Raw genomic sequence first — 22358 nt, 5'->3', positions numbered from 1 at the left:
AAAGATATTCAAAGTTCTGAATATGCGGAATTGCTGATTGCAGAGGTGAGAACTCTGTTTTTTGTTTTTTTTTTTTGAGATGGAGTCTCGCTCTGTTGCCCAGGCTGGAGTGCAGTGGCATGATCTTGGCTTACTGCGACCTCTGAAGCCCGAGTTCAAGCAATTCTCCTGCCTCAGCCTCCTGAGTAGCTGGAATTACAGGCGCCTGCCACTGCACCCAGCTAATTTTTGTATTTTTAGTAGAGACGGGGTTTCACCATCTTGGCTAGGCTGCTTTTGAACTCCTGACCTTGTGATCCACCTGCCTCAGCCTCCCAAAGTGCTGGGATGACAGGTGTGAGCCAGCGCGTCCAGCCTATTCTTTTTTTTTTTAACAGGATAAATTTGCCTATAATTTGTTTAAGAATAGTGTCAAAATCTACTTTTTCCTTCTTTCCGGGTTCAAGATGTGGAAGTGAGGATGTGGTGGGTCCTCTGGTATGAAATTCCGGATTTCTGTGGGTCTTCCAGTAGGAGTTGTGATCAAATGAGCTGACAACACAGGAGCCAAAAACCTGTATATCATCTCCGTGAAGAGGATCAAGGGACAGCTGAACAGATTTCCCGCTGCTAGTGTGGGTGACGTGGGGATGGCTACAGTCAAGAAAGGCAAACCAGAGCTCAGATAAAAGGTACATCCAGCAGTAGTCATTTGACAATGAAAGCCCTACTGGAGAAAAGACGGCGTGTTTCTTTCTTTTGAAGATAATACAGGGGTCATAGTAAGCAATAAAGGCCAGATGAAAGGTTCTGCCATTACAGGACCAGTAGTAGCAAAGGAGTGTGCAGACTTGTGGTCCCTGGACTATGTCCAATCCTGGCAGCATTGTGTGATTGATTCTCCAGTATATTTGCAAAAACAAAACAAGCAAAAAAAACTTTAAACCCATTAAAAAGTATTTGTTCACAGAAAAAAAAAAAAGAGCAGTGTCAAAACACTTTAACAGAAGCCAATCTGTAAATACTTATGGTATTTTAATGTCCTACAAAATTATTTTTGAGGGACTGAGGCAACAGTGAACAGGTAATTGTTAAAACTTCACTATTCATTCAAAAGCAGGAGATCTCTGGGGCAAGAATGGAGGGGAATCCATGAGAAGCCTATAGCTAAAATAATCCACAGGGAAAAAAAACCTTATCTGGAGTCCTAACACCAATAGACATGTTTGTCTATGTGGCATGACCATTTCTCTGAGTTTTTTAGCCAAAAGAAGAGTATGTATTCAAGAAATTGCTCTAGGTGATGATTAAATGATTGTGAGTCCGGTGACTACTTTAAGCAGTAAAAGTGGCCAAGGAAGATATATTTCTTCCTTCATATTCTGCTTCTTCAGTGCTCAGGAACTCTGGTCAAAGGAACACCACTAGAGAACACTGAAGGAGGTATGTCAGTTGGTTCTGCTTTTCCATGGCTCCCTACGATGAATGCCTAGAGAGGGTATTGACATGGCAACCTGATGCCAGCACATCTGTCCACAACTGGTGAGTCTCACACCCTTCAGTTACAGTGAGAGATGTATGATCTGGGCAAAACCAAGTCTTCAGGTTAAATCTCTCTCTCTCTCTCTCTCTTTTTTTTGAGACGGAGTCATGCTCTGTCGCCCAGGCTGGAGTGCAGTGGCCCGATCTCGGCACACTGCAATCTCCACCTCTCGGGCTCATGCCATTCTCCTTCCTCAGCCTCCTGAGTAGCTGGGACTACAGGTACCCGCCACCATGCCCGGATAATTTTTTGTGTTTTTAGTGGAGACGGGGTTTCACCATGTTAGCCAGGATGGTCTTGATCTCCTGACCTCATGATCCACCTGCCTTGGCTTCCCAAAGTGCTGGGATTACAGGCGTGAGCCACCACACCCGGCCTCTCTCTCTTTTTTTTTTTTTTTTTTTTTTTTTGAGATGGAGTCTCATTCTGTTGTCCAGGCTGGAGTGCAGTGGTGCAATCTTGGCTCACTACAACCTCCGTCCCCTGGGTTCAAGCGATTCTCCTGCCTCAGCCTCCCAAGTAGCTGGGATTTCACGCACCTGCCACCATGCCTGGCTAATTTTTGTATTTTTAGTAGAGAAGGGGTTTCACCATGTTGGCCAGGCTCGTCTCCAACTGCTGACCTCAAGTGATCCACCTGCCTTGGCCTCACAAAGTGCTGAGACTACAGGCATAAGCCACCGTGCCCGACCTGGTTAATTCTCTTAAGAGCAGCATTCAAAGTGCATTCTTATTGTGTCCTGGCTCTGAATCGACATGGTCAGGATGGAGGCAAACCTTGATGCAGAGCCCCCAGAATTATTAAACAGGACAGGCTCCTATGGGTGAACATACAGGAAGCATATCCACAGAAGGGGTAATGAAATCTTATTGAACAGTCACCTAGCAAACTGCTGGCTCATTTTTAATGGTCTTTTCTATCCCTTTATGCTGATTTGCTTGGAGGTAATAAGGCATAATAGTGTTGATTTAGAGAGGCTCTTGACTACAAATTCATCAGTTTGCTGGAGGTAATTGTCAGAGGCAACACTGCATTGTTCAATGAATTACACCTGGTCAGCACCTAAGGCTGACTGTTGCAGCTGAGGTTTGAGATCAAACTAGGAGTTTCAGTTTTTCTAGGCTAAAACCTGGTGCCAGCCTCCTCCCTTTTTCTCATTTTATCTTAAATGATTTCCTCCTGGCTCATTCTGTTCTGGCCTCGCCCACCTTCTTTCTGTTACTTAAATAGGCCAAAATTCTTCTTGTCGCAGGTCCTTTGCTCCAGCTGTTTGCATTTCTCCTAGATTTTCCTGTAAGGGGCTTGCTCCATCCGTCAATAAGCCTCAACTCTAATGTCACCTTCTCAGAGACATCTTAACGAAATTAGAGTACCATTTCTCCCATCTCTCACTTCAGCTATTATCAAATGCCCTCTTTTGTTTTCTTCATAGCATTTATCACTCTTTAGAGATTATTATCTTTCTTTTCTCCTTCTCTTTGATGGCTTTTTTTTTTTTTCTGAGACAGAGTGCTCTGTTGCCTGGACTGGAGAGCAGTGGCAAAATCTCGGCTCACTGCAACCTTTGTGTTAGGTCCAAATGCCAGAGTCTGGGTTCAGCCCATGCTGAAGTCTGATGGGAGTGGGTGGATGGGCAGAAAGAATACTTGGGGGGCCGTAGGCAGGTGAAATGTAGTTTCATTCAGCAGCTTTCTCATCAGTAGCTTACTCACATTAGCTCTCTCACACTGTCCACCTTTATCTCAGCTATTTGCTCCGGCTCTGCGGCTCCTGCCACCCCCATGCCTGCAGCTGCTTGGCGGGCTCTCCCTTGCCTTTGGGATCAGCAGCTTAACTCTTTCTCTCCCTGGGTACCAGTGCAAACTGTGCTGTGGCTCCCCTCTGTCTGCAAGATGGACATCTTTGGCTTTCTCTCTTTCTTTCTCTGGTTGCCAGCATGCCTGCCATGTCAAGCCATGTTGAGCTGAGCTGAGCCCCAGGAGCCAAGCCAAGAGCCCCTGTAGAGCGTCAGCAGGACAGTTATATCTTTTACAGACAATAGTGGCTTAGAGCCAAGTATGAACTTACACAGACAGGTTACATAACAAGTGGAGGTGTGCGCCTGTGCACCAGACTCACTGAGTCATGCAGGCCTGACGTCTGCCTTGGCCTATCCTTGACCAAAGCATATCCATGTACCTTACACTCCACCTCTTGGGTTCAAGCAATTCTCCTGCCTCAGCCTCCCGAGTAGCTGGTATTACAGGTACACACCACCATGCTCTGGCTAATTTTTGTGTTTTTAGTGGAGACAGAGTTTTGCCATGTTGGCCAGGCTTGTCTCAAACTACTGGCCTCACATGATCCATCCACCTCGGCCTCCCAAAGTGTTGAGATTACAGGTGTGAGATATGGTTTATGGTATAAATGTTTAGAAGAAAACATAGGAGAAAATCTTCAGAACCCTGGACTAGGTGAAGAATTCTTAGACATGACACCAATATTATAATTCTATAAAAGAAAACAAATAAATTGGGCTTCTTCAATACTAAAAACTTTTGCTCAATGAAAGATCCTGTTAAGAAGATGAAAATACAAGCTACAGATTGAAGGAAAACATTTGTCAACCACTTCCAAACCATATATGTGATAAAGAACTCTCAAAACTCAGTAGTAGTCTGGGCACGGTGGCTCACGCCTATAATCCCAGAAATTTGGGAGGCCTGATGGCATTTTCTATTTGAATTTTAAGTTCCATTTTAAGGTTAAGAGAACTGGACTTTACTTAACACTGTGTCCCATGGACTCAACACAGGACCTGGCTCTTAGAACAAACTTGATAAATATTTGTTCACTGAATGAATAAAAAACATTCCTGGGCACGGTTGCTCATGCCTGTAATCCCAGCACTTTGGGAGGCCGAGGTGGGTGGATCACCTGAGGTCAGGAGTTTGAGACCAGCCTGGCCAACATGATGAAACCCTGTCTCTACTAAAAATACAAAGTAGATGGGAGTGGTGGCGCATGCCTGTAGTCCCAGCTACTCAGGAGGCTGAGGCAGGAGAATCACTTGAACCCAGGAGGCAGAGGTTGCATTGAGCTCAGATCGTGCACTGCACTCCAGCCTTGCCAACAGAGTGAGACTCCATCCCCAAAACAACAGCAACAACAACAAAAACAACAACATTCCCATCCATAGTAACCTTTTAAAGCTCTGGGCCAGCACCCCATCTTTGCTTTCGTCAGTTGCCACACTGAATCGTGTATGTTCAAGCCACCCATTTTCCTGACCAACCTAAACTTAATCAAATATGTTAACAGCCTCAGATTTCCCTTCAGATGGTGGTCACAAGCTCAGCCCTGGGTTCTGCAGGTTCCTATGCAAATCAGGAGAGAGAGCCTTGCAGCCGGCCCTGAAATCTGGGATCTGGAATCCTTTGCTCCCAAATGACCTTGAGACTCTGCAGAGATCTCAGGTCACCATTTTGCTCCCCGCTATTAGTCCTAGTTTTTAGGACTATGCCACTGCTTGTTTTCTAACACCCTCCTTCTCTCCAGCCTGGGAACTGAAGGCCTGCCCTTGGCAAGGATCCTGTTCCACATGGACAAAAATGCCTAAATGACAACCATCTGCCATCTACTGGCTCTCTTTCCTTCCCAGCTTTCTCTGCCTACCCCCCCCCCAACCAAGTTAATTACTGCTTGACAATCCAGAAAGTCCTGGAAGGCCGGGGAAGGCAATGCCATTACACCTCCCTGATCAGGATCGCTTGCCTTTGGAAGAAAGAAAAAACATAGTGGATAGTTAGTACCTTCAGCAAGGCTTGAAATTCTTGCTTTGCTATTAGAGTAAGCATATTTTGCATTTTACGTGTTTTATTTCAAATGCAGCGTTGGTATGATCAGATAAGTTGACACTGGCATTTCTGATTTTCCATTTTCCTCTTTCTCTTTTTTTTTTTTGTTTTGTTTTTTATTGATGTTTGTACTTTAAGAATCTAAATGTAGGGATTCTGGTACCCTTCTTGAAATCCAACTTTTCTTGATACCATGTCTTGTTTCAAGTATGTAAACAAGCTGTTGTGTTCTTCGGTGCCAACTGGTAAGAAGGAAGAGAGGGAAGTTTAGCTTTGTATTCTTCTGGCTCCTCCCCAGTGGGTTGCTAGGCAGGCCACAGCTCTTGCTGTGAGGACTTCCGCAGCTACAGCTCCCTGGTATCTCCTCTCCCTCTTGCCCAGTCAGGCCTAGGAGTGGTAATAGTGCCCCACTGTTGCTACCCCTAGGGTGCTTCACCTTTCTTGGTTTCTCTTTTCTCTTCCTGCACCTTTGTAAATGGTCCCTTTATTAAGCTTTATCCAATTATCTGTTGGAGGGTGTCATTTGTTTCTAATGAAACCTTAAGTATATGGGATATTAATCAGGGTAAAAGCATTAGTTCACGAGATATGGTATATGGTATAAATGTTTAGAAGAAAACATAGGAGAAAATCTTCAGAACCCCGGACTCGGTAAAGAATTCTTAGACATGACACCAATATTATAATTCTATAAAAGAAAACAAATACATTGGGCTTCTTCAATACTAAAAACTTTTGCTCAATGAAAGATCCTGTTAAGAAGATGAAAATACAAGCTACAGATTGAAGGAAAACATTTGTCAACCACTTCCAAACCATATATGTGATAAAGAACTCTCAAAACTCAGTAGTAGTCCGGGCATGGTGGCTCATGCCTGTAATCCCAACACTTTGGGAGGCTGAGGCGGGTGGATCATGGGGTCAGGAGATTGAGACCTTCCTGGCTAACACGGTGAAACTCCGTCTCTACTAAAAATACAAAAAATTAGCCGGGCGCAGTGGTGGGCACCTGTAGTCCCAGCTACTCGGGAGGCTGAGGCAGGAGAATGGCATGAACCCGGAAGGTGGAGCTTGCAGTGAGCCAAGATAGCACCACTGCACTCCAGCCTGGGTGACAGAGCGAGACTGCATCTCAAAAAAAAAAAAAAATTTTTTTTCAAAAGAAATGATACAATGATAACACCAAATGCTGGCAAGAATGCAGAGAAATTGGATCCCTTATACATTACTGGTGGGAATGCAAAATGGTACAACCACTTGAAAATAGTTTGGCCATTTCTTAAAAATCTAATCACATTTTACCATACAACTCAGCAATGGTACTCCCGAGCATTCAACCCAAAGAAAAGAAAACTTATAGACACCGAAATGTATACACAAATGTTTATAGCAGCTTTATTTGTAATAGCCAAAGATTAGAAACAACCCAGATGCCCTTCCATGGGTGAATGAATGATCAAACTGTGTGGCATCCATACCATGAAATACTACTCAGCAACAGAAAGGAATCAACTATTACTACACATGTCACAAGGTGGATGGATCTCAAGGCAATTATGCTGAGTGAAAAAAAGGTTATAAACAGAAGGTAACATACTGTATTATTCTATTTCTATTACATTCTCCAAATGACACATTTATAGAGATAGAGAACAGAGTAGTGGTTGCCAGAGGATAGAGATGGTCTCTGGGAGGGAGATGGATGGGTATAACTATAAAATGGAACCATTAGGGATCTTCATAGTAATGAAACAGATCTGTACCCTTATCACATCTACATGTAATAAAAGTGTTTGACTCACAGACATATGCACATACACACAAGTGCCTGTCAACATTGGTGAAATCTGAGTAAGACTGTACTTGTACCAACGTCATTTTCTTGGTCTTGATATTGTATTAGTTATGTAAGATGTTATTTCTGAAGGTGAAAACGGGTGAAATATACATGGGGCTTCTTTGTATTATTTTGGCAACTTCTTGTGATTCTGTAATTATTTGAAAATAAAATTGGCCCCACATTGGGACCATTAACTTGGGAAATATGTTGTTTTATTCTTTAGCATGGGAGAAGGGGGAAGATGAGGGTACTGCCACAAGAATTTTTGCTGTTAGCTATATGTCATTGCTAAGCTCTGTCATTAATTGTTAAATTGACAAACGGCCTAAAATCAAGATCCCATTATTCCAACAGGAATATTTTATTTTCAATTGTTCTTTAATGTAAAAACGTAAACTTTCCTTAAAAATGGGTTTTCCATATCCTGTTTTCTTGTGGAAGTATTTCCAGGAAAGAATATCAAATCCATAGAAAGTTTTCTCATTGTACAAATATAAAAATACAAAATGCTAGTAATTTGCTCCTTAAGAATGCTCAAACTTGTGCAGAGACTTTACACATCTTCAGGGAGCCCTGGGTACACTTACAGAGACTTTCTAAAGAGATATCATCATTCAGTGATGACCAAAAACTGCAGTAACTCCAAACACACTCTGCACGAAGAGAACACAAGAAGAAACACTGATGGAGGCAGTGTGGCATTTCAGGAGGCTGTGGCAGCTGTGAACTTTGCCTAACCAGGGTGATGAGCTTTTCTCTTTGGTTACAGACACAGAGAACTTGGCTTTCAAGTCAGAGCACTGACTAGGGTTTGGACAACAAGGGAAAAGGTGGACAACATCAAACATCTCATTAATTCAAATAAACATGGAGACAGCCTGATTTTATTCAATCTCAAAATTATATACTTCCTGAAAGGCTGACATAATATTTCCAAATAGCTCTACATCAAAAAATAGATTTAAAATATGTGATAGTGTTCCAGACATTTGTATATGTTGCTGTCATTATGTTAACAGTTCCTTGACAATTTTTATAAAGACCTCAAAAATTTTTCTAAAAATTGTTCCCAAAGCTTGAAGTGCATGCTTTGCCTGTACCACCACCTTCAGGAAGACTTCTGTAGTGCCTGGCACTAATGTACTTTCAAAACGACACTCAGTATTTCCCTTGCAATCTCTTCTTTTTCTTCTAGAGACACGTAAATTCCTCTTTTTTATATACCCACGTTTTGACCCACTCAAGTTATAAACATTTTTTAAAAAATAAATAAATGAAATTCGAGACTCAATAAAGACTTGCTATATTCTAGTTTTATAGATTAAAGACATTTTATGGCATAATAGTGTTGTGGGACTTTTTCCTTAGTTCAGCTAAAGACAGGGTTCCTTATCACACGGCCACGAAAAATTAGGCTCACAGACGATTTGAAGCATGAGGAGGGCAGGGTTTATTGGGTGAAATGGAAGAAAAGGTGAAACAGAGACTCTTAGCAAAGCGAGAGAGTGTTTCCTGCCAGTGAGCTTCCCGCCTCACAGATTGGATCCCAGGTTCCACCCAGGAAGAGGAGGGGCCAAGCTCCTCCCGCTGCAAACGTGCGCGCGAACTTCTGTGGCTCCATCCCAGTGCGCACTCCTCCCAGTGCACTGGCCGGTTGGAGTTTTGCCAGGGAGCCCTTTCCATCTGCCTGTCTCAATACAAAGAATATGTGGATTTGGATTCAGGGACACCGTTATCACCTATGTGACTTTAGGTAAGTTACAAACACAGCGAGCCTCAGTTTTTGTACTAGTAAAACCTATTATGGCACAGGTTTGCTGGACGGATGAATGAGGTCGTGACCGTTGAAGTGATTTGTAATGTACTTACATTAGGACTGGAGTTAGTGGGCTAACTCAGAGGCCACAGTTAGTGGTACTGACAGAGATTGCATTTAGGTCTTCCCAAAGGTGGTTCCGTTCTTTACCCTTTGATGTTTTCCATATTTAATGTTGTTACTTATCTTTTAGCATGTTCTAAAGTGGGTCTGAGGACAGTGAGTAACATGACACAAAGAGTACCAGGGCGAGATTATGCCTGTCACAGATGAAAATACTCTATTTATGTGTCATAGTAATCTATTCATTGGTTTATGGACCCAAAATTCTCCAGGGGGACTCACAAATCCCCATAATGTTTCTATGTGCCAGATTTTTCATTTCGAACTCTGATTTAGTTGACAGATGTGTAAAAATCACATGTAGCCAAATGACTCTTCAGTCAGCACTAAGCTGATAATGCTGAAGACTGGTTATTCCTGCTAAGATTCACTGGACCCTCTGCCCAGATTATGTTTTTCAAATCTCATATTAGAGCTTAATGTTATTTTATTTTAATGCCAATGCTCTGCTTCCCAATGCCATATCTTTAAAATATTGTGCCCCATTCTAATACAAACACTGACTTACATGGAGCGCTCTCTTTTGAGGAAGTCGAAGTAGATCAGTAACTAAATTCAGTTCCTTAAAAGTGTTATAGTAAAACTCAGAGAGTCACACACAAGTCAGATTGGGAGAAAGTTTCTTTCTTTTTTTTTTTTTGAGACGGAGTCTCGCTCTGTTGCCCAGGCTGGAGTGCAGTGGCCTGAACTCAGCTCACTGCAAACTCTGCCTCCCGGGTTCACGCCATTCTCCTGCCTCAGCCTCCCGAGTAGCTAGGACTACAGGCGCCCGCCATCACGCCGGGCTAATTTTTTGTTTTTTTTAGTAGAGACGGGGTTTCACTGTGTTGGCCAGGATGGTCTTGATCTCCTGACCTTCAGATCCGCCTGCCTCGGTCTCCCAAAGTGCTGGGATTACAGGCATGAGCCACTGTGCCTGGCCTGAAAGTTTCTTAGAATAATAAATTTTAAAATCTTAAAAGATAAGAATTAGTTGGATGTTAAATATTGAGTCTCAACTGTATAATGTCTCTAATAAAGAAGCTGGTATATGGAGGTAAGTTGACTTGCCCCAAATCTGCTGAGAGTAACTGGTAGAGCTAGAATTTGCATCCATGTGTCTTCTGGTTACTCCAGTTTGAGTGCTCTTTTGGCACTTTTACTATCCTTTACGTGAAACTATTAATTGTGTATTGGTAGGACAGTTTCAGTAAGCACAGAAATGATATTAATGGCAGTGCTATATCAAGAAGTGGACAAATTCCTGTGTTTTGTTTTAGATTTTGTGATGATGATAGTAGTCCTTAACTAGGATAGCTATGTGATAGAACAAAACTTTACAAATTTTGCTGCATCTTTTTTTTTTTTTTCTCTTTGTGTTATTTCAGAGTATTTTCCCCACCCTCTTTTTCTCTTCAACTGGGGAAAACAAACCCAAAATATGATTCTACACGAAAAGTTTCATTAGTTTGATTTTTTTCTTAGAAATTCTGTTATACTTCTTAATATATGACAGCTTTTAAAAATGACTTTATTTCTTTAAAAAGAAAAAAAATGGGTTTCAATTTGCAGTGCAGGCAAGGTATATCAAAATATGTGCTAGGATATGTATCAGGAAAGTCTAGCCTGAAATAGAGTAGACCTGTGATATTTATAAATATTTACAAATGAATCTTTTAGTCACTCCCTGAATTTCTAAATAGTGCTTTGGCTGCAAAAAAATAAAAATAAAGATCTAATACTTCCAAACGTCATGTAGAGAATGTAAATGGTGTAATTCTAGAGGAAGACAACAGAGAAGAGTGGGGACTATGGTTCACTGGAAAGTGCATGACCTATCTTCAGGGACCATTCATAATCAACTTTAGTCCTGTGATGTCATAGGGGAATGCAATTTCAGTATTAAGTGTTCCTGATTTTGTTTTTTGAGAAGTTTGAAGTATTGCTTTTTTTTTCTTTAATGGTGACAACTAATTTCAATTTTTAAAAAACATCCAGGCCAAATTAAATACATCTGTCATTGTATCTGGCCTGTGGGTCTTTAGCTTTTGACCTCTGATCTAAAGCATTTAATTCCTTCCTATAAAATTTAGTTGTGACAAATAGAGTGCAGCAAAGCTGAATTAAAAGCAGATGCTGGACGGTCAGCCACGCTCAGCCCTTAACACTGCTCTTTGTAACTACATGATTCAAATTCAGGATTTACAAAAATAATACGTTCCTTCAAGCCATGGTCTCAAGATCTCTGAGGGAAACTGCATGATATCCTTACAGCCAATATTTCCTATATTTGAAAGCTCATTGATTTGGAAAGTTCTCTGTGGTCCTTTTTGTTCTTGTTCTAAAAAACCCAAAAAACCAAAACAAACCAACCCAGGGGATTAATCTCATGATAGGTAGAAGGCTTTAAATGATAGGGTCTTACACTGAGAGCAGCTCCTGCCAACTTCCTCAATACACATGGCTGGTTTGAGCAAGATAAAACCATGATGTTGAAAGAGTTTTGATACTTTCTTTCATTAACACTTTTTAAATCCAAATACTCTATTTACAATTTTATGTTTTGCAAAGATGAAACCAATGTCTTAAGAATGAATGATTAAAAAACGCAAAAGGTAATTACTATAATACAATTTAGCATTAAGAGAAAGAAACCACTCTTCTAGAGTATTCTGCATTGTGTGCGTATATATATATATTTCAGTCTAGGGTTGTTACTCTTATTAGTAACATTTGATGCACAAACTCATTAAGAATACTAAAAATTGCTCTTATGTTAAATTCAACCGTCTTTATTGGATTTATCACTTTAAAATAGCTGTTCTCAAATTTTATCATCTATGTAGTACTAGTCTCCAATGATGGCTACCAACAATTCTTCCTAACCCTGTACATTCATGGTGCCCCTTCCATCAAAAGGTAGAGTCTTGTTTCCCTTTCCTTGAATCTGGTCAGGTCACATGACTTGCTTTGATCAACAGAAAGCAGCAGAAGAGTCCCTGAGTCAGTTCTGGAACTAGCCCTGAAGAGACCTGGCAATTTTCATGAATATGATCTTGGAAATTGGCTTCCATGTGAAGAAGCACAGAGTAGGCTAATGAATGGGGAGGGACCAGAGGAGAGAGAGAGATTCCCCATGGAAGAGGACTTTGGTGCCCCATTGATGGTCAGCACCAAGTGCCAGACCATGAGTGAGACCCTCTTGGATAATTCAGTCCAGTAGAGCTCCCAGCTGAATGCAGCCATTTAAGTGAAGTCAGCTGATATCACAGTGGAGCACAAGTCCAGTCAATCCACAGAATTGCAAGAAAAAAAAAACCTGTCATTATTTTGAGCCATTACATTTTGGAATGGTTGTTTATGCAGTGGTAAATAACTGACATGACCTGCTTGTTACTAATGCTGAAATCCTGGCATCTCTTGCAGAGATTGTGACTCAATAGGTTTGGATGAGGCTTGGAAATCTGCTAGTTTAACAAGGTCCTGGAGTAATTCAATGCCAGGTAGTATTTTCAGAACCACACTCAGGACCATTACTCTGAAGTACTCCCAGGGATTATTCAAGAAATTTATTGTCAAGTATGAAGAAAATATTAGAATTTCTGTTTCTATATTTCTTTGGTCTAAAAAAATGTAAATAAATTATGCTTGACTGTGATTGACATCCTGTATATTAGGTGCTCATGTGATTTTTTGGGCATGTTATCCTTCAAATAGAAGGGACCGTCTAATGTAAAGAGGAGTGGACATTCTCTCCTTTCATTCCTTTCGTAACCACCTAGATTACATGTGTCTATCCTAAGTGAATCTATGGATTATACTATAGAATATATTATATTATAGAATCTTCCCAGTGTTTAGTAATAAGATGGGGGGTTGACCATGAAAATCTCCTATGCCTTACTTACAGTTCAGTGGTTACTTTGAGACAAAACATTTGGAATTGTCAAATTTAAAGACACATAGTTCACATTGCTTTCACAAAATACAAGTTTCCAAGTAGGCTGACCTTTCTGTGATAAGTAACTGTGAGTAGAATGCTACCTAGTAGAAAATTAACATAGGCACGTACACACACATACTTGCTCACTTCCTTTGTACCCACAAAATAGCAGCAGTTTTCACAGTAAGTGAGAATGTTTCTTTTCTTTTCTTTTTTTGTTGAGGAGCGTTTAAAAATAAATGATGGGAAATGTTTCCATTGTTATATGATTTTGCAGAAAATAATGTGTTACATAAGAAATTGCTTATTTTGGCACACTTCAAAAACTTGGAAACAGAACTTAAAAATCTTTTTTCATATCTTCCAAGTTAAGAATTTTTATGTGTTTGAACACATTTATGATTAGTTTGCAACAATGATTGGACATTAGAGAAAATGGAAATTTATTGGCTGAATTTTACCAAAAATCATATTTGGTTGAGAGATTAAAATATGAGCATCATGGTCAGGCAGGTGGCCCCTAATCTCAACACTTTGGGAGGCTGAAGTGGGAGGATCCCATGAGCCTACGAGTTTGAGACCAGCCTGGGCAATATAGGGAGACCCTGTCTCTACGAAAAGTTTTGAAAATTAGCCCTGCATCAGGGCACATACCTGTGGTCTGAGCTACTTGGGAGGCTGAGGTAGCAGGATGGCTTGAGCCTGGAGGTCGAGGCTGTAGTGAGCAGTGATTGCGCCACTGCACTCCAGTCTGGGCGAGACCCTGTCTCAAAAAAAAAAAGTGCATCGTGAAAAAGAACAGCCAAATATGCAGTTCTTCCGTTTGGGATTTATATATATTTATGAGAAGTCTTTTTCACCTATCTTTAAAAAATCATAGCAAAAGAAACAACTTAGAAGCAGACCTTCAAATCCTGTCACATGGTGTTAAACCAAAATTTGTGAAACTATTCAAACATATTATTGTATTAATTTAATTAATATTGTATTTTTAATGAGAGTTTTTTTTATTTTTTATTTTTTGAGACAGTCTTCCTCTGTCACCCAGACTGGAGTGCAGTGGTGGGATCTCGGCTCACTGCAACCTCCGCCTCCTTGGTTCAAGTGATTCTCCTGCCTCAGCCTCCCAAGCAGTGGGGATTACAGGTGCCTGTCACCATGCCTGGCTAATTTTTGTGTTTTTAGTAGAGATGAGGTTTCATCATGTTGGCCAGGCTGGTCTCGAACTTCTAACCTCAGGCAATCTGCCCACCTCAGCCTCCCAAAGTGCTGGGATTATAGGCGTGCGGCAGCGTGCCTGGCTGAGAGTTGTGTTTTTAAAAATACTATCACCTCATAAAATTCTGTATGCTTTATTATTTTATTTGGTAATTTTTCTTTTTTATTTTAGATATACCTAATATGATAGCACATATATATAATTATATTATTTATTTATTTATTTTTGAGACAGAGTTTTACTCTTGTTGCCCAGGCTGGAGTGCAATGGCACTATCTTGGCTCACTGCAACCTCCGCCTCCAGGGTTCAAGCAATTCTCCTGTCTCAGCCTCCCGAGTAGCTAGGATTACAGGCATGCGGCACCATGCCTGGCTAATTTTTGTATTCTTAGTAGAGATGGGATTTCTCCATGTCAGTCAGGCTGGTCTCGAACTCCTGACCTCAGGTGATCCACCTGCCTTGGCCTCCCAAGTTGCTGGGATTACAGGTGTGAGCCACCATGCCCAGCCTATGATTTTAAAATGAATAAATTTACAACTACTTGCAGTTCATACTTGGATATTTTTTACTGATGGAGTGTATTATCTAAAAACTTGGGAGACCAAAATTCTAGAATATCAAGAATTTTTTTTTTTTTTTTTTTTGAGACAGGGTCTCACTCTGTTGCCTAGTCCTGAGTGGAGTGGTGCAGTCACAGCTCATTGCAGCCTCAACGTCCCAAGCTCAAGTGGTCTTCTTGCCTCAGCCACCTGAGTAGCTGGAACTACTTCAGGCATGCACCATGACACCAGGCTGATTTTTAATTTTTTGGTAGAGACAGTTTCACCATGTTGCCCAGGCTGGTTTTGAACTCTGAAGTTCAGGCCTTCCTCCCGCCTTGGTCTCTCAAAGTGCTGAGATTACAGGCGTGAACCACTGTGCCTGGCTCAAGGACCATTTAGAGTATCTTCCATGTTTGTCACTGTGTGGGAAATAATGTATTTCTGATTGCCCATTGGTGACCGGGCTTTAGAGCAGGAACATAGTGTTTCAGGCCTTTCTTGGATGAGAGAATGGGGTCCTGGCTTAGATCCATCTTTTGGCAGATCACTTGCAGTTGATGTTGTTAGAGTCTACTCTAAAATAACATAATTATACATATATGGTGCCTTATGAGAATTCTATTTAGCATATACTACAAAGGATAGCACATTTCTGAATAGATTATCTTTTTCTTATGTATTCTAGAATTGACATTTAGCTCTCTATCTTGAAAATAAACCATCCTGACAAAATTACTTTTTAAAAAAATTCTACTTTTTAATTTTTTTTTTTTTTGGCCTGATGCTGTGAGAAACATTAGCAAGGAGAAACTGAACTTCACCCAGCAGAGGTTCCTGGTCATTTTAGCCCTCAGGAGGGGAACCCACTCCTGAGGTTCTTGCTCTCTGGGAAAGCAGACGGAACATTTTAGTGCAGGCACTTCTCAGCTGTATGGTGTGTGGTGAGTGCATCATTAAACAGGGGCACGTGCTTGTAGGCAAAAGTACATTTCAGTAAGTGGATTGAAACCTCGCTGAATTGTGCTGAAGCAATTTAAGCCTCTTATTCCATTTTACTATTGGAGAATTCACGATAAGCAACTTGTATAAAGAAGAATACTATAGAAAAACATGCTCTGTGGTAAGCACTTGAGGTGGCAATGTAGTCTCAAAACGCAAACCTTCTTTCTTTTAATTTATCAGGTTCCCTTGATATTATAGATGTTATAAGATTGGACACCACAAATGCTAAACCAACATAGATGAAATATGTGTTATCTTCATAGTAGAAGGCGTAATATAAATAAAAGGAAACGCCTTTAGGAAATACTTTCCATTCACACTTTAGTTCTTTGGTGATTTTCTATAATATATTTAAATGAGTGCTGTAGTTCGCCCAATATATATCTGACAATGTAGTTGCTCACATTTTTATCATTTTATCAACTGGATGTGTTAAATTATTATTCATTACTTACAAACACCCTCCCTCCACCTCTGGCCTTTTAAGACTCTCTAAGAATGGCATATAACCCTAGGAACATTTTTATTACATTTGTTTGTGGAGGGGCCTAGTGGGTGAAGGCAAAAATTTGGGACATTTCTTCAAAGAAGAAAGAGACAGAGACACTAAGGGGGGATCAGAGTTTGAGGAGAAAAAAGGAAAAAGATTCATGTGACAGGATAAGGGAAGAGAACCTGAGGGATTTCAGAAAAGGAGAAAGGAGATGAGGGATAGAGGAGAAAGGGTTTTTTAAAAGATTCCCTCCCTCAGGTCCTCGCTTCCAAGACGACAAAGCAAAGAAGGAACAATGGTGGTGCGCAAAAGGGCCATGACCATGTGTAGCCTATTTGCTGCACAAATTGAGCCCAATGCATGACCAGCGACAAGGCTATTAACTAGTTCGTCATTCGAAACGTAGTAGAGGTTACAGCTGTCAGGGACAGTTCTAAAGTGAGCATCTGCCGGGCGCGGTGGCTCACGCCTGTGATCCCAGCACTTTGGGAGGCCGAGGCGGGCAGATCACGAGGACAGGAGATTGAGACCATCCTCGCTAACACGGTGAAACCCCGTCTCTACTAAAAATACAAAAAAATTGGCCGGGCGTGGTGGTGGGCTCCTGTAGTCCCAGCTACTCGGGAGGCTGAGGTAGGAGAATGGCCTGAACCCAGGAGGCGGAGCTTGCAGTGAGCAGAGATCGCGCCACTGCACTCCAGCCTGGGCGACGGAGCGAGACTCCGTCTCAAAAATAAATAAAAAAAAAAAAATAAATAAAATAAAGTGAGCATCTTCGACAGCAAAGTGCTTCCCAAGCTGTGTGGGAAGTTACCTTGCCCTGTGAGTTATGCCATTCACAGCAAGGTAGTCAGGAAGCAATCTTGTGAAGCCTGCAAGGACCGAACACCTTCACCCCAGTTTAGACCTGCGAGTGCTGCCCCATGACCCCCGCCAAAGCCCATGTAAGGAGTTGAGTCCTTAAGGACTGAAGAAAAATTATCCTCTGGAGAAAAAGAAAATGGGAATTGTACCTAAAAGAAAAAAAATATGGTTACGTTGTCCATTATGTAACTCCTCTTTTAGCCTTCCAACAAAGCCTCATGTAGAATTCAGTTGTTCAATGCTTTTGGAGTGTTTATATTTGTTTCTGATTCTGAATGTATGTGTGAGGCTAGCTTTAAAGTGTCAAGGGGTTTGAAAGAGCCGAAATCTTTTAGAGTTTTGGTTAACATACGCAGTGGAGTACTAAGAAGCAGAATGTGGTTGGGTTGGGTGAGTTGCTTTGGTAGAAAGGAATATCTTATCATGGATAACATTTAGAGCTTTTCATGCATGGTGGTAATAAAGAACGGACTGATTTTTACGCACTTCTATTGTTTTAAAATTTGCGACTCATGTGTCTCCTTGTTGCAGGTGCCCAGGCTGAGTGCTTCCACTATCCGCCTTGATCTGTCATTGGAAATCAGCAAACAGCTTTAATTTAAAATAAGCCAGGCACGGTGGCTCATGCCTATAATCCCAGCACTTTGGGAGGCTGAGGTAGGAGAATCACTTGAATCTGCGAGTTTGATAGCAGCCTGGGCAACATAGTGAGACCCAGTCTCTACAAAAAAAAATAAAAAATACATCTGGGTGCAGTGGTGTGCACCTGTAGTCCCAGCTATACAGGAGGCTGAGGCAGGAAGATGCTTGAGCCCAGGATATCGAGGCTGCAGTGAGCCATGATCATGCCATTGTACTCCAGCCTGGGTGGCAGAGTGAGACTCTGTCTCAAAAAATAATCTCAAAATAAAAATAAATAAACAAATAAATAAATAAAAATAAAATAAGGCATATGTGTGGCAACTTCCATCAGAAGCTTGTCACTCTCTTTTTCCAGCTGTTCTCTACCAACTTAGAAGACGTTGCAGGTATGTAAGTGAAAGACGAACTTGAAAATTCCTGGTGACTTTGGTCTTAATTTGTAGCCATCCTTTCTGTACTCAAATCTGAGGTATCCTCTGAAACTGGGAATATAGAGAATGACATTTCTGTCTTCCTTTTTTTTTTTTTTTTTTTTGCAGATGGAGTCTCACTCTGTCACCTGGGCTGGAGTGCAATGGTGCAATCTCAGCTCACTACCACCTCCACCTCCCTGGTTCAAGTGATTCTCCTGCCTCAGCCTCCCGAGTAGTTGGGACTACAGGGACGCGCCACCATGCCTGGCTAATTTTTTGTGTTTTTATTAGAGACAGGGTTTCACCATGTTGGCCAGGCTGGTCTGACCTCAGGGGATCCTCCCGCCTCAGCCTCCCAAAGTGCTGGGATTACAGGTGTGAGCCACCACGTCCTACCGTCTGTCCTCCTTTTGGTAGCTGAAATTCCTCTGTACTATTTCTGATCCTGTGTAAATAGGTTGGAATAGGATTCTGCTTTTTCAGTTTTCATCCTTTCTTTCTCATCGTCCTCCTCTTTTTTCTTTCTTTCATTTTATGTCTACCTGTCCTTTTTGCTGGCTCTTATTTCCATATCCATAACAGTGAATTGTTAGAGAATAGGGTGAATACAATGGGACATACAGCACCTGGTGGTAAATACCCTGCTGCCTTTCTTCTTCATAGCTAGTCAAACTCAAGTTTAATAAGTTTCTATCAGTTATGTTTTCTCAGGGCAATCAAAAGGGAAAGTTAGAGAAAAGGGAGAACACACAGGAAAATGCATAAGCAAAGACACTACTATGAAAATAACGAGGCTGAGCGCGGTGACTCACACCTGTAGTACCAGCATTTTGGGAGGCCAAGGCGGGTGGATCACAAGGTCAAGAGATTGAGAACATCCTGGTAAACATGGTGAAACCCTGTCTCTACTAAAAATACAAAAATTAGCCAGGCATGGTGACGTGTGCCTGTAGTCCCAGCTACAAGGCAGGCTGAGGCAGGAAAATTACTTGAACCCAGGAGGTGGAGGTTGCTGTGAGCCGAGATTGCACCTATTGTACTCCAGCCTGGGCAACAAGAGCAAAACTCAGTCTCAAACAACAACAACAACAACAACAACAAATAAAATGAAGGCCTTAAAAGTTGTCAGTCATTTGTTTCTAGTTGGCTGTCTTCTCTTTGACTGTTCTTATGCTTGTGGAATACTTACAATGGGATTAGAAGCCTTAGTTGTTTGCTTGTTTTGATGGAACTTAGACTTCTGCCCTGCAGTAGGTAACTGTTGAATTGCTAAAGCTGGAGTTCTGCTAATACTTGTGTTGCTACATCTACAATATTTTAAGGAGGGGGAAAGAGCTAGTGACAGCCCAAACACAAATTCCTTACACGGACTCTTAGGTCATTTGTGCCTTGCTTCCTTCTCCATACCTTTTTGGTCACTGCTGGAGAGTCCTTGGTCATTGGTTGTACACCTTTGCTCTTCTGATAAAATTTCAGAGTTAGTATACGGGCAGTTTCGGGGGGTATGGGTGGTGGTCTGAAGCTTGTGCCTGGGCTGTCAAGACATGGCACACCCTCTTTCCTTCTTCCTCCAAACTTTGGCTGTGCTATTTTTGACCACATGTAAACTACTGAACCATTGCTAGAACAGAGATCATCAAACTCTTTCTGTAAAGGACCAGATAGTAAATATATCAGGTTTTGTAGGCAAGATACTCCTTTTGCAACTATCCATCTTTGCTGTTGAAGTGCAAAAGCAGCCATAGATGTAAACCAATGGGTGTGGCTATGTTCAAATGACATTTATTTATGAACACTGAAATCTGAATTTCATATACGTTTTATATATCACAAAATATTATTCTTTTGATTTTTTCCTCAGCTGTTTACAAATACAGAAACTGTTTATAGCTTGTAGGCTGTACAAAAACAAGGGGGTAGACTGGATTTAGTTTGAGAACTATGGTTTGCTGATCAGGAATGAGAACATTGTCCTTTGTTATGTTACTGTGCACCGCAAGTTTAGTGGCTTAACACGACAGCTGTTTACTTATTTAGCTTGCTATTTGTTTGTTGGCAATTTGGTGGGCTCAACTGGGTGGTTTTTGACTAGGTTCAGTCATGTAACTGTGGTCAACTGTTGGTCAGCTAGTTGACTCTGTTTCTGTTGGCTAGGGCAACAAAGGTGACTGGGCCATGTGTCTCTCATCATTCAGCAGGCTAACCTGTGGTCGTTCACATGCTGGTTCTAGGATTAGCCAAAACAGGCAAACTCCCATGTATGAGCACTTTTTGAGGTTCTGCTAGTGTCATTTTGCAATTGTCTCATTGTTTGAAGCAAGTCACCTGGTCTAGTCCAGAGTGTGGGGAAGAACTAAGCTTATGGATACAGGCAGGCATGAATGATTACGGTCTATTACTGCCATGTCTTATCACAGAAGGCCTCTAGTGTTGATGATTTATATCCTTTCTGCATTCATAATGTATTTCCTCCCAAGACCCCCTAAATCTCACCCAATCACAGCATCATATTCAATGTCCAGGATCTCTTGTTCGATAATTATATTTGGGAGTGACTTTTTGGATGCAGATCCTCTTGATCCAGCTGCATTAAAAAGACAAGTTATGCAGTGAGAAGACAAACACATGATAACTGCAGTAGACACTGCTATTGGAAGGAGGGAAAATGGGAAACACATAGCAATCACTGGTTCATAGAAATTCTGAAACCCAGCCAGGCATAGATTTTCAGATCCTTATATTTCAAGGATCTGAAAATTTTCCTTGGAGAAAATTTTGGAGAAAATTCCAAGGAGAAAATTTTCCTTGATTGGGATAAGATTCCACTTCTGGCAACTGTTTCTCCAGTGTCTTATTTTCTGCTGCTCTCTGGAAGTAGTACTGTAGTCCATTGGGCATCACCGTTCTTGACTCTGTCCTCTGAAATGTCGTTCCTTTTTAATAAGAAATGGCCTCTGTATTCAGCTGAATACCTTCCTCAACCTTCATTCCTGCAGAAGGCTGGGAGCCCAGAAACCTCTTTTTGTTTCAAGCTGACGTGAATATTTCAGTCCAAGCTGGTGGTGCTTTTGTTGGCACAATTGACTTCAGTGTTTTCAGAACTTCCTACAAGGCAGATTCAGGTTCACACCATACCCCAGAAGCCACATCTATAATTTTTATTGAGAGAGACTTTTTGAGACTTTTTACTTTGGTGTGTCAGCCTGCTGGGGAAAACAGTCTTTAAAAATCTTAAAAGCCATTTTTGTCTGAGTGTCTACTATGTGTAATCTTAAATTTTTCAGAGTTTTTAACAAAGGGACTTACAGTCACACTATGATTTGATCTTACCCTGAAGCCATTTCTTATTTTGACAATTTTTTACTGACAGGGAAGATTGGAGATAAGGAACAATTTATTTTCTTCCCAGCATGTTCCAGCCCCTCTATATTTCTCCTAAGTTCTGCTTATAAACAGAATTTTTTAAAGCTCATCTCTCCTTTCTAGTACTTTATCATAGGCAGCTAAAAGAAGCCAATTAACAAGTTTAACTTTCTGTGAGGCTGTCGCCATTAATCAAATCCAAAAGTTCATTAGTTACCGTAGGTAACATTTTACCAATTGTTCCACAACTACCAATCTCAAATAACTATTTTTCTAGGCTGCCATAGTAGTTTCTTTGCTACTTTTGCAGCCTCTGCTAACAGTGTGCTTACCAGTTTTCAAGGCTTCATAGTTGCTTTGCTGCTTTTCCAGCTTCTACCAGCCACATCATTCCAAAGCCAAAATGCAACGTTTTTGGTTTCTGTTGCAGAAATGCCCCACTTCTAGGTACCAATGTCTTTCTCAATTATCTATTGTTGCAAACAAGGCATTCTCAAATTTAGTGGCTTAAAACAATCATTTGTGTATGTGGGTTGGAAAATTTGGGCTGGGCTAATTAAGGAGGAACTTTTGCTGGTCTTAACATGGAGACCAGGCCATATATCTTTCATTATCAAGCCAGCTAGTCTGGGCTTGTTCCCACAATGGGAGTGGCAGGGATTCCAAGATCAGTCAGAGAAGAGAAACTCCAAAGAACAAATACTTCTCAAGTCTCTACTCGTGTTACATTTACTATTGTCACATTGGCCAAAGCAAGTT

At 41.2% G+C, this 22358-nt stretch overlaps 1 long non-coding RNA gene and 1 pseudogene across 1 annotated transcript in view; both read left to right on the top strand.

Annotated features, from left to right (window-relative positions):
* Positions 1–446: 446 nt before the first annotated feature.
* LOC100423133 (large ribosomal subunit protein uL14 pseudogene) lies at positions 447–7936 on the top strand (annotated as a pseudogene).
* Positions 7937–8878: 942 nt separating this feature from the next.
* LOC106997486 (uncharacterized) overlaps positions 8879–22358 on the top strand; it is a 188157-nt gene continuing 174677 nt past the window's right edge. Inside the window, exon 1 of the long non-coding RNA XR_001443678.2 lies at positions 8879–8952. This is a non-coding gene — a long non-coding RNA (uncharacterized LOC106997486). The remainder of the gene's footprint in view (positions 8953–22358) is intronic.

The sequence above is a fragment of the Macaca mulatta genome, chromosome 3, assembly GCF_049350105.2.
Source record: "Macaca mulatta isolate MMU2019108-1 chromosome 3, T2T-MMU8v2.0, whole genome shotgun sequence".
NCBI lineage: Eukaryota > Metazoa > Chordata > Mammalia > Primates > Cercopithecidae > Macaca > Macaca mulatta.
Note: the sequence above shows the minus strand (reverse complement) of the source record. Positions and strands in the feature narration are given on the sequence as shown.